General features: G+C 35.1%; 1 non-coding gene across 1 annotated transcript; it reads right to left on the bottom strand.

The window, feature by feature from the left end:
• Nucleotides 1-2,247: 2,247 nt before the first annotated feature.
• Nucleotides 2,248-2,321, bottom strand: TRNAS-GCU (transfer RNA serine (anticodon GCU)). Its single transcript has one exon. It is a non-coding gene; the product is annotated as a tRNA-Ser (tRNA).
• Between the last annotated feature and the right edge of the window lie 10,818 nt (nucleotides 2,322-13,139).

Here is a 13,139-nt window from a genome sequence, read left to right as displayed (position 1 = left end):
CAAAATTCCCAAGAATTCCGCCAAGAATATAAATCAATCTCCAACAATCTCCACCGAAACCAATATTAAAAGACACAATGATAAAATTAATCTCCATAAATAATTGCACCTGATCATGACCTATAACACCACTACGACGCTATTACTAACACCACCTCTACTATTGACATATTTGTTGCAAACAATTTCTAATCTCTAATGTCTATAAACACCGACACCGAATCAATAAAATAGCTGCAATTCTATCATAACCATTATAACTATCATCTGCAAGCAGAAACAACAATATTATCATCGTCATGATCGATATACACATAGTTTTTAGTATTTTCCGATTACTAAATGTGGACATTCGACAACTCTATGGTTTTATATCTGCAAATATATTTGATGTAGCACGAACAACAATCCTGTACAGGCTCCTCATTTTGTAGCCAGCTGACGCCGTGAGACATATATTTTAAATGTTCTGCATTGTATTTCTTTATCTATGTCATCATTTGTTAGTCCATTAATACGGTTTTCAATGACCACGTATGTTGTAAAACGAACCCCCGGAAACAATCATGGCTTTACCGCAACTGTTAAAATGCATTCAATTAAGGTATCGCAAAAAATCGTTACATACGAGTATACAACAAGCCCCGAAGTTAAAAACCGAACGTTTCATTTTTTCGTACTAAATAGTTAATGTATGGATTTCATAACAGTTCCTAACTCACATAGCGTGGTATGTTCGCTGTTGTAGTTTGTTCATGAAAAGAATGAGTTCTGCAGCTGACATGTAAACCGATATGAAATGGGTTTGATCTCAACCTCTTATATATGTTAACGACAATTTGTCTTGACACGATCCTAGCATTACATTTCATCTGTGTTGATATACAAGAAACGACAATAAAACAATATAATAACAACTCAATATATTACGTAAAAATATATGCTCCATCATTTTCCATATTCACATTTCAAATGCTTCTATCCGTTTCTCTTCATTTCGTCGTAATGTCCGTATTTCTGCCTCATACAATGCTACACTCAACACAAAACACTTCACTAATCTCTTCCTTAGTTCTTCTTCCAGAGGTCAGCAGAAGATGCTCCTTTTTCTATTAAAAGCTTCCTTTGTCACTACTGTTCTCTTTTTGACTTCTTGGCAGCAACTGATGTTACTGTTTATAGTACACCCCAAGTATTTGAAGCTATCACTTGCTCTACTACCTCATTTAGAATTCGCAAGTTTACCTTCTTTACTTTTCTTCCTATCACCATGGTCTTTGTCTTGTTGGTATTTATCTTCATTGCATACTGCTCACAGCTGTCATTTAGCTCCAGTATCATGTCCCTTAATATCATCTCATCTTTTGCTAACAATGGCATATCATCAGTAAAATCTTGTACAGTTTATTATTTGAATAATTTCAAGGGAAAAATTGTTCCGGGGCCGGGTATCGGTCCCGGGACCTCTGGTTGAACGTACCAGCGCTCTTACCAATTGAGCTACCAGGGAACTCCACCCGACACCGTCTCAACTTTTCCCGGCCCCGGAACAATTTTTCCCTCGAAATTATTCAAATCTGCTTTACAGGGAGCTTTACCTGAAAGACTAGATTTGCAGTTTATTATTTGGTTAATATATGAAGTCTTATTGTTGGAAACCCGTTATGTAAGCGTTAGTTTCAATTTTCCCTGGTGTAACTACAAGGTCACTTGAATGCTACTGACGCACCGAATGTTTGGGCTTTATTCAAACAGACGTTTATAAAAATATTTGGCAAAAGTCTCCAGTCTCCATTATCACCAATGTCATCATTTTCATTATTGTTAATGTCGTCATCGTCATCGTCAATATTATCCCCAAAGTCGCCTATCCACTTTCTCTACTACCGATATCACAAACACTGATGAAGGAAACAGAAACGGGATGTAAGTAAATTCTCATTTTTAAATCGAACTATAAATGATTGGAATGACCTACCTGCAGCGGTCTTTGAGGGCTGTCCTTCCTTAAGGAGATTTAAAAATAAATTAAAAAGTTGTGTATAAATTGTAAATTAAGAAAAGAGACGTTACATTATATAAGGTGGCATGAATTTACTTAGCCTGACGAGTTATTCCCTTGTTTTGACTTGTAACTTATTTTAAAATAGCTTGTAAGAGGGCCTTACACTACAAATGTTCAGTTTAATGTAGTTCTGTTTATAAGTATGAATAAGGGTGTAATTGAATAATTTCAAGGAAAAATTGTTCCGGAGCCGGGTATCGATCCCGGGACCCTTCGCTTAGCGCGCGAATGCTCTACCGACTGAGCTACCCCAGGAACCATACACGATACCGTCACAATTTTTCCTTTGTATCCACACAACTCAAGTGAGCTGACAAGAAGCCAGAACTCAACTATGAGTGTACACAATTTCCTTGAAATTATTCAAACCTGCTTTACAGGGAGCTACTACCTGAAAGCCAGATTTGCATAAGAGTGTAATTGTTTGTCTTACTTGAACTGTTGTATCAGTGAAGCGTGGTGAGTCAGTGAAGTTATGGTTTACAACGGCAGTGAATAGTTTCCATCAGTGATAATTTATAGTGTGTTCTATAGTCTCAGTGAAATGTGTTATAGAATGTCAGTGAAATGTGTTCTAAAGTGCCAGTGAAATGTGTCATAGTGCCAGTGCAGTGAGTGAGATGAGGGTGCAGTGAAAGGTTATCAATATCAATGTGAAACGTATGTAGGTTCTATACATATGTGGGTTCTAATAGAAAATTAAGTACACTTATTAATTAGGTTATTTTATGTATTATTATTAATGTAATAATTTTATTATAGTGTATTATTTGTATTCTGTATTTTAATAGTATTTTGTATTATTCTTATTGTGTGTAATTAAGTTACCACTGCCACCTGGTGTTTGCCCACTTGCAGTATGAATAAATACATACATACTATTTTCGCTATTACCAATATAACCATCGCTACTACTACACAGTGAGCTCTATACTAAACTGGAGGCACCATCGCAATGCTCTTTCCTGTCTAAAAGGGTGACCGTAGACACCAAGTTGAAGACGATATTGCTCTCTCTTTCTAACTAATGTGTTTCAATGAGTCTTTCGTGAGGTTGATGTTGCACATGCGCTGTACCGTTAGTGTAAGATAGCATTCACTGCAAGAGAGAGACAAGGACAACACTATGTTAGAAAGAGATAGCAATACCTCCGGCGCTCAGCATTCGCGTCAATCTTTTAAAGCATTGAGTTGTGCCTCCAGTTCAGTATAGAGCTTACTGCTACCACATCACCAATAATACTATTATCAACACTTTTTACACTTTTTTACCTTTACTATTATACTACATCTCTGTCAATGTTACCACTTTGTCAGGAATTCAGATGATGATAATGATGATAATAATAATAATAATAATAATAATAATAATAATAATAATAATAATAATAATAATACTTACTGGCTTCTAAGGAACCCGCAGGTTCATTGACGCCCTCAAATAAGCCCGCCATTGGTCCCTATCCTGAACAAGATTAATCCAGTCTCTATCATCATATCCCACCTCCCTCAAATTCATTTTAATATTATCCTCCCATCTATGTCTAGGCCTCCCTAAAGGTCTTTTTCCCTCCGGCCTCCCAATCAACACTCTATATGCATTTCTGGACTCGCCCATACGTGCTACATGTCCTGCCCATCTCAAAAGTCTGGATTTAATGTTCCTAATTATGTCAGGTGAAGAATACAATGCGTGCAGTTTTGTGTTATGTAACTTTCTCCATTCTCATGTAACTTCATCCCTCTTAGCCCCAAATTTTTTTCTAAGCACCTTATTCTCAAACACCCTCAACCTATGTTCTTCTCTCAAAGTGAGAGTCCAAGTTTCACAACCATGAAGAACAACCGGTAATATAACTGTTTTATAAATTCTAAATTTCAGATTTTTTGACAACAGACTGGATTATAAAAGCTTCTCAACGCATTTCCCATATTTATTCTGTGTTTAATTTCCTTCCGAGTATCATTTATATTTGTTACTGTTGCTCCCAGGTATTTGAATTTTTCCACCTCTTCAAAGGATAAATTTCCAATTTTTATATTTCCATTTCGTACAATATTCTCGTCACGAGACATTAATAATAATAATAATAATAATAATAATAATAATAATAATAATAATAATAATAATAATAATAATAATAATTAATAATAATAATAATAATAATAATAATAATAATAATAATCTATACTAATAATAAATCTGTAACCGAAATTTTTCTGGTAATTTTCGATTTTCCAAAAATAATTGGTCCTAACATATATAATTAACTACCCTGAAACCGAAAATCGCTTTTTTGAAAATTTTGTTTGTATGTCTGTCTGTCTGTATGTTTGTTACCTTTTCACGCGATAATGGCTAAACGGAGTTAGATGAAAATTGGAATATAAATTAAGTTCGTTGTAAGTTAGATTTTACGCTATATGGCATTCAAAATACGTTATTTAAAAGGGGGGTTATAAGGGGGCCTGAATTAAATAAATCGAAATATCTCGCTTATTATTGATTTCTGTGAAAAATGTTACATAACAAAAGTTCCTTTAAAAATAATTTGCGATAAGTTTTATTCTTTCAAAAATTTTGATAGGACTGATATTTAATGAGATAAATGAGTTTTAAAATTGAAATAACTGCAATCTAAGGCCGTGTAATGAATTAAAAAACAAAAAACTTCGTCTATAAGTGGCCTTGGACAGCAACAATTGAAAGCTATGAAAGATAGCCTACAGAGAATGTTTCTGTGTTTGTATGAAGTAATATCGGAAGCTAAATTAACCGATGTGTATAATTAATTATTATTTCACCATTAGAAAGTGTAGTTTCTCTAGATGAACATAATGCTGTAATGTTATTATAGTAACTTGTGATATAATATAATATAATATAATATAATATAATATAATATAATATAATATAATATAATATAATATAATATAATATATAATGTAATGTAATGTTATATAATATAATTTAAGTTATTTGAAGAGTTCAGAACCATAGTGGGCCAAGCGCCATTTACTGAATACGTAGAAAACAAGGGTTAAAATGAAGTTATTACCATAATTAAATGGAAACATATAACAAGTAAAATTAAGTATAGACATTAAATCTAAATGATGTCAATATTCATTAAACTATGGTTGCATGTAATAAAAATTAAGAAACATGTTAAAGGAATTGTCATTGCACCAAATGAGTGGTCTCTGGAAAAAAAAATGATCGCATTTTAATTATTTGGATGCAATTTAAATTAAGTAACATATTAAACGATTTATCCTTCTATCAAACACGAATGTTCACTGGATCAAATGTTCTATGTTAATTATGTAATTACTTTATATTTATTTCTAACGGGTGCAGCGGAGCGCACGGGTACGGCTAGTAGTAATAATAATAATAATAATAATAATAATAATAATAATAATAATATTAATAATAACAATAATAATAATAATAATAAGAATAAGAATAAGAATAATAAACATAAACGAACAGTAATATCATAGGCGGGACTCGAAATTTGTAGCATGTATGACAAATGATTATAAAATGAATTATTCAATATACATAATTTTATTTTCATTTTCAGAACTTTAATTAAAAACTCGAGATAACAAAATATAGAATCTATGTCAATTAACTGTCAATAGTTGGGTGATAAATGGATTTAGATATTAAAATAATAAAATTAAGTAGACCTACATAATTTCCGACGTTTGTAACGGAAAAACATGTAACAAGGCAAGAATTCAAAGAATACGGATATTCATTATTTGACAGCATGTCAGCCAGCGTGCTAGAAACCATATCCAGTCCCCCACCCACTCCTTTTCCGGTTCCATATTTGAATTGGTTATTCGTGTGGACGATTTGTTCGGTTTAGTTCGCAGGCTATACAAATGCTAATAACTCCAGCGGGGAGAGCGTCGTATTGATTTCAACAGATTCATGTTACAGCCGCACTATTATTTCCATAGGACGAACAAAATAAAATACTCTGAGATAAATGTTTGTATAGCAGTACAATACAGCTCGTGTGGACTTGTGATATCTCATGTCTGAATGCTTCTTTGGCTCAACATCGCTGTAATTTCCTTCGCGCCCGATACAAAGAACAGCAAACGACAATATGATGATGATTGATGAAATGTTCATGATACCAAGGATTTGGGTTCTCGGGTTCAGCTTTTGTGGTACCAGCACATTTGTTTCACATCAAACAGCGTCTGGTTTACAATACCTAATTATTTTAAAAACTGTATCAATTTTTTAACTTACTTTCCTACAAAAGAAAGGCTCTACTTTTCAAACTGAATTGAAATCTTTTATAAGTACAAAATTATTGCGTCTTCTGAACTATCATATTACATACATAAATAAAATAGTACATTATGCAACGAGCCTATAATGATAGTAATTAAGACGCAAGTATGAATATTTATGAAACGAGCGTAAGCGGGTTTCATAATATTCTTACGAGCGTCTTAATTACCATTATAGGCAAGTTTCATACGATTTTTTATGCTCGACCATATTTCTAACTTTAAATTATTCAGATGTATACATTTTATTTGTATCTGTTCTAGGTCGTGAATTGTGAGATGTGTGCAGACGCGAAAGTATTGATTTTTTCCGAGGAACAATAATGTCATTGACCTTGATGTAATCCCGTTAAACTTGATATAACCTTGATTATTGAATTCGACATTAAAAAACGAGATGACAAATTGAATTTATTTGAATATTATTTACAATTAACGCTAATTATTATAGTAACAGAACATAACCTTCTGCGACAGTATTGGATTTCCAGCCACCGTGACTTTTCGCTAATTCTCTTTCGATTGCATATCCGAGAATAATCGATACTTGCGGTTTTATAACGGTACAAAGCTGTCTTGTCATTGGCTTAACACCTGTAAGCTGAGTTGTCATTGGCTGAACACCTGTACTTTAATGACATGCATTAAAGGACTGCTACTAGGTGTATAATTACTACATTTCGGCATGGTCGAGCATAAAGAATTTTATAATATTACAAAATTCATTCAAAATTTTTGCGTACTGAACAGCCCACCTTAAAGGAACACTATGGTAAAAAATGTGAACATTTTAGAATTTTTTCCCCACTTAAAACACTATTACTATGTCTACTTTCATCCTGGCAAAGGAATTTATTCAATTTTACCGTATTCGATAATAAAAAACAAACAATAACAGTTGTCATGACATAACGAATCAAAGTATAAGCACAGTCTAGTATATACAGTCACGAAGCTCAATACGTAGGGAATATGCATCCATAGATAGTTGCTGACCGCTAGGACCGCTACTATCGCCTCATCACAGACAATGCGAGCGTATTCCGAATCTCACCGGTGAGCAATCCGATGGCATCACGGTGTTCCGAATTCCACCGATGACGTCATTGATGCTCCACCGGTGTCGCACCGGTGCCATGAACTTGCAGAGGTGGTGGCAGTCTCCATCAGCCGTCATCAGTGAATCTGATTGGTTCTTGTATAGGGCGGGAATTAACAGACGAATAACATCGTGCACTGTTGTGTCATGGCGGTGTGTTCTGCTTTAGTTCTGCTGTATTGTTTGTAATGAGCACAACGTAAAGACAATATGTTAATGGCTTATGAGCGAACATGTTAACCGACCAGTTATGACTACCGTTCAAGAAATAAGTTGTTTGTGATCTCTTTTATTTGAACGAGATGTCAGTACGGAAATTTCGGAAAATTTTGCTAGCGTAGCACAGATAACCACTTACACAGTCGCCATGACAGCCATCGATTCTTCCAGCAGTTTTGTTCCTTATTTTCGTTGTAACGTGACGCCATTGATGCCACCGGACCGGTGAGATTCGGAATACGCTGTGCGAAATAGTACGGGCACAGTCTATTGTTCCTAGTACCCTCAACAACTCAAGCTTCATGACTGTATATACTAGACTGTGGTATAAGTACAGCATAATAATTGCTACAAGAATAATAGGCAATGTAAAAATGATATACTGTACATGGAACAAGGAAGCTAGCAAGCATGTTCGAAAATATTATGGCTATCTACTTATTTACAATTCCGAATAGTTAACACCAGAAAAACTGGAAATCGACTTCCACAATCTAAATCAGCGGTGACCAAAACTCTAACTGCAATTATTACCTGCGACAGGCAACCTATGAAGTAAGGAGACGAAGGAAAGGTACTTGGCATGAAAACTACAACCAGTAGTGGTTTCCAGGCCTATACTAACATCTTGATAATTCCGGGGATAAAAATCTCAAGCTTTGCTCTATCAGTAATGTCACTGCTGTCATCAAGAGCCAGTGAATAATATACGATTTTTCTTGCTTCTTTTTTTAATCTTCCTCTTGAATATAATCAGGAATTTTCTAAATTTTTCTCTCGATACTTGGTCGAGAAATTCGTAGTTTTTCAAAATTAAAAACTTCTTATGGACAAGTTATTTAAGCTATTTTAATCATTACTCTTTTGAGAAATTCTGTTCTATTAAAAGGCTTTAGAGCACGAGATATTTCAAACCCCATTAGGTAGCTGACTTCCTTACATTTATTTATCTCATCTTTCTCTTCCTGGCTATGATATAAAACATGTCAATTCCTGGCGTTTAACAGTTCGTTGGCACATAATATTGAATCAGTTTTTATACAGTATTATTTTTAAATGAATAACTAATAAATAGTTGCCCTCATCAAAAGATTACGAAGATTAAAATTGAGATTTCCTAATAATTTTATCCTTCTAGGGAGAAGATCTAAAAATATCAATATTCATGCACGTACAGAAGAATGATAGAAAAACATACTTGGTGGTTAATAATAATAATAATAATAATAATAATAATAATAATAATAATAATAATAATAATGCATTATTCAGGGTGCCAGTTAATGTTTCTATATACTCCTAATTGAACCGTTCAGCAAAGTAAACTTATTACATTTTGTCGGACAGAACAACAAAAAAAGTTGTCCTTATTCTTTACGAAACCACCTGTTACTGCTTGTAGAGACAGTGTTTGTATAGCGACATGATACCGCCACTGGTTGCCTTCAGTACGTGAAGGAAACACATAGCAATGTACAGAAAACTCCTCGTACCTGTTTGAATGTCTGTGATTACTAGGGAACGGAATTTGGAGTAGTAAAAGCTAGTATTGGCATCTACACAGTCATTTGTTTACAACCCTTTATACCAAGTCCTCCCCTCCATGACATACTCGCAGGTCTCTACACGTCAACAACAGGTGAACGGGACAGTTGTCGCATAAGAACTTCAACGTGCAGGTTTGCAGTTCAGAGTAGTGAGGTGCAGGTACAATGCCGAAAGTGAAACCAACTAACAATACAGTATTGAAAGACTATATTTGTAAAACCTCCAGATCAAGTATCAAAATTCAGGAAACAATTCCCTAAATTGTCGCTTCCCCCATGTCCAGTTCCTACGAGATGGGGGGTCATGGTTAGAAGCTTGCAATTATTACGCACGTCACCTCCAATCTGTGAAGAAAGTGGTCCAGTCTTTCGATACCGATGACGCGTCTGCGATTCAAATACGCCAGGAACTGCTAAATGATGAAACAATTGAGAAAGAAGTCACGGATATTAAGTCAAATTTTGGATATTTACCGGATGCCATTATACAATTAGGAAAGTCAGGAGTAGAACTAGTTGAGCAAATAAATATTATGAGGACTATTGTAAATAAATTGAGTGCAGTAGAAGGTGAAATAGGAAAACGTGTTGGTGAAAAAATGAACAAAGTTTTGATTAAAAATTATGGATACGATATTCTTAGTCGGATTTCAGATGTACTAACAAAGACGTTTCCCAGTGACGTCATTCAACATGTGAATTTAATTGACGTATCTTGTTTCAAGTACTCTCTAATTGTCTCTGCAGATGGAGAGCGGAGTTTTTCCATGTTACAAAATTTCCTTCCTTGCAACAGAGCAAAGTTGTATTTTGAAAATTTGAAAATAATATTTACAATTTATTATAACAAAGCATAGCATTAATTGAAAATGCCATTTCGTTTGGATCTACATATTCAGAGGCGAGTTCCATACAGAAGATAACTGCCTATCAACATCAATATGTCCACTGACACGCGAAGATGCAGAGGTTCATATTTAATTATGTATATTTGTAATGTTGTTTATTGGTGTCTGTGCGTTGCGAAGAAAAGCACATGTAGTTCAAAAAGAAATGCAGATTATGTATGTAGGTCACTATATGTCATTAAACTATTCCATTTGTTTATTCTGAAATATATTTACAGACGTTGCGTGTAAGTATGTATGAAGTGGACTGTACTCTTCCATGCGCCGTGACGCAGCTCGCTTGACAGTCACTGAGCTACGAATATCTATACTACATTTCACCATTCTTTATAATACTCCAAATCCCTTTCCCTGGTGATTACACAATGTAATCACGACACTCGCTTTGGTCACCGCTGATCTAAATAGAACTATGTTCTCGTAAAGTTATTTGTTATTTGGGCGTGAAATGGGAAGGGATAAGTTAGAAGCCAATGCGTGATGAGTTTAGTGAGCGCTGTCATAGGAAGGGGAAGGGTAGGGAATTTATGGAAATAACTTGCAGGCTTATATTTCGAAGACGTATTGATAATTGTGACAGTATAAACATTACATAATGAAAAAAATAGGAGAGAATACTCGTTACTTACAGCATAATACGCACGCACGCGCACACACACACACAAATAAGACTAATTCATGAAATTAAATCTTACCGAATATATTATATTATACACACATAGTATGTGTACAATTTTCAGCAATATATTATGTGTAAATATACTTCTAATATGCAGGGTGTTAACCCAATATGTCAGAAACTTTTGAATAATGGAGGACCTAAAAACAAGCAAAAATATCATGTAAATTTATAACTTAGTTAATTTCAATTTTCTTTTTAATTACAGGTATTTTTCACGTGGTTTAGTTCTTATTTTAGTGGTTCATGTTTGTTAAATCAGTAGGCTTTATAAAAGAAATGTATCTACTCATTACTGCCACCTGACAACTGAAAAAAAAAAAACTAGTGGAAGTTTTGAGCTGCAAAGCACCGCACATTCTTCTCTTGCTGCTAGAATGATTCTAAGTCAGCGATTCCCTAATGAATTGACAGGTCGTGGTGGAATAAGTTCCTGGCCTGCTCGTTCTCCTGACCTCAATCATTGTATTTTCACTTATGGGACTTTGAAAGCAATTGTGTATTCAAGACCTTTTGAGAACACTGAAATTCTCCGCCAGAGTGTTGAATAAGGATGTCAGCAAATAAAACAGACACATGAAATGTGGGAAAGAGTAAGATAGTCCATAATGCGGCGTTTAGAATCCCGTATTAGAAATCGTGATGACCATTGTATCCACTGTCAGTACAATTACGTATAAACTTTGTAAAAGAAATGCTTGAAAATTAAGATGTTATAAGTAAACATGTACGTATGAAATAAATGTTCCTGTAATTTAAAAAAAAATATATATAAATTAACTCTATTTTCACATGAACTTTTTGATTGTTTTAAGTCCTCTATCCATACCTCTAATATTTTCCATATACAGTTTGTAAAAAAAAGTATTCATACACTACGTTCTACCTTGTTGGTGTTTACAGCGTGTTTAAAAAATACGGGGCATAATTTCTGGTATGTATTTCCCACATGTCGACAATCAAAATAGTTCATTACAACATGTGTCCGGAAATGCTTCATTTCCGAGTTATGGCCTTCACAACATTGAAATTCACCGGAACGTTTTTCTTTCCGCAGGTCGTTGTCATTACAGAAGATGTTCAAAATGTCCACCTCCTGCTTGAATACAGACCTCACATCGATGTTTCATTGACCTGCGAACACGATCCCAAACTCCAGGAGTATTGCGTATGTCCTCAGGATACAATTGATACTCTTTCAACAGTCTCCAGACAGTCGTGTGAGGAACAATGACTTGGAACGCTACCCTTCGTGTGCTGATAGAAGGAGTCATGTTCACAGCCTCCAGAATCTCCTCCTGTACTTCTGGAGTTGTAGATCTTGGTCGTCCCCTTCCCAAACCAGGAGAGTTAAATTTTCCATATTCGCACAGACGGTAATGGAGACTTACAAATGTCTTCCGATCTGGACATTGTCGCTGTGGGTACCTCTCCTGGTACAAACGACGAGCCACCGCAGCATTGCCGTCCGCCTTACCGTACATGAAGTGTATCTCTGCCAGCTCTTGATTTGAATACATGTCGCACAGTCTAACGCCTACACAACACTGAATGTAACCTTCGCCTCGGAATGAACTGTCAGAGTGCCCTCTTAATGTCTCCTTTGACGGCAACGACCTGTGGAAAGAAAAACGTTCCGGTGAATTTCAATGTTGTGAAGGCCATAACTCGGAAATAAAGCATTTCCGGACACATGTTGTAATGAACTATTTTGATTGTCTAAATGTGGGAAATACATACCTGAAATTATGCCTCGTATTTTTGAAACACCCTGTATAATTGGTCTTTCAGCATTATGGCATTCAGTACATTTGTATAAGGATCTGATGGCAGTATATTACACACAAACATATTCTGGTAACTTGAACACATTAGTTAATAACGGAATAAAATCGATATTCGTTGGCAAAGAAAGTATTCATACGCTTCCAATGTTTGTAACCATTGGACTGTTACACACTCTTCTCCCCTCTTAGAGAGTAGCAACAAGCGAAGGTCGACTCTAGTAGTGTTCTTAGATGAGACTGTTTAGTTTAAGTCTGACAGCGGTACAATATGGGTCGTAAATCACAAGAATTGAGTGCCCCTGGAAAGACACATAGTTTCATTATTTAAACAAGGATTCAGCTATCGGAAGATAGGGAAGCTGATTAAACAATCTCATGCGACTGTCCAGTATATTATTAAAAAGTTCAAGACTGGATCGACCGATAATGCAAGGCGACAGGGAAGACCCAGAGTCATTTCGCAACGAGAATCTCACCAAGCCTAAAAAAAGCCCTAGAATTAGTGCTGCTGA

Source organism: Periplaneta americana, chromosome 14 (assembly GCF_040183065.1).
Source record: "Periplaneta americana isolate PAMFEO1 chromosome 14, P.americana_PAMFEO1_priV1, whole genome shotgun sequence".
NCBI classification, from domain to species: Eukaryota; Metazoa; Arthropoda; class Insecta; order Blattodea; family Blattidae; genus Periplaneta; species Periplaneta americana.
The sequence above is the reverse complement of the archived record's forward strand: the minus strand, read 5'-3'. Positions and strand labels throughout refer to the sequence as shown.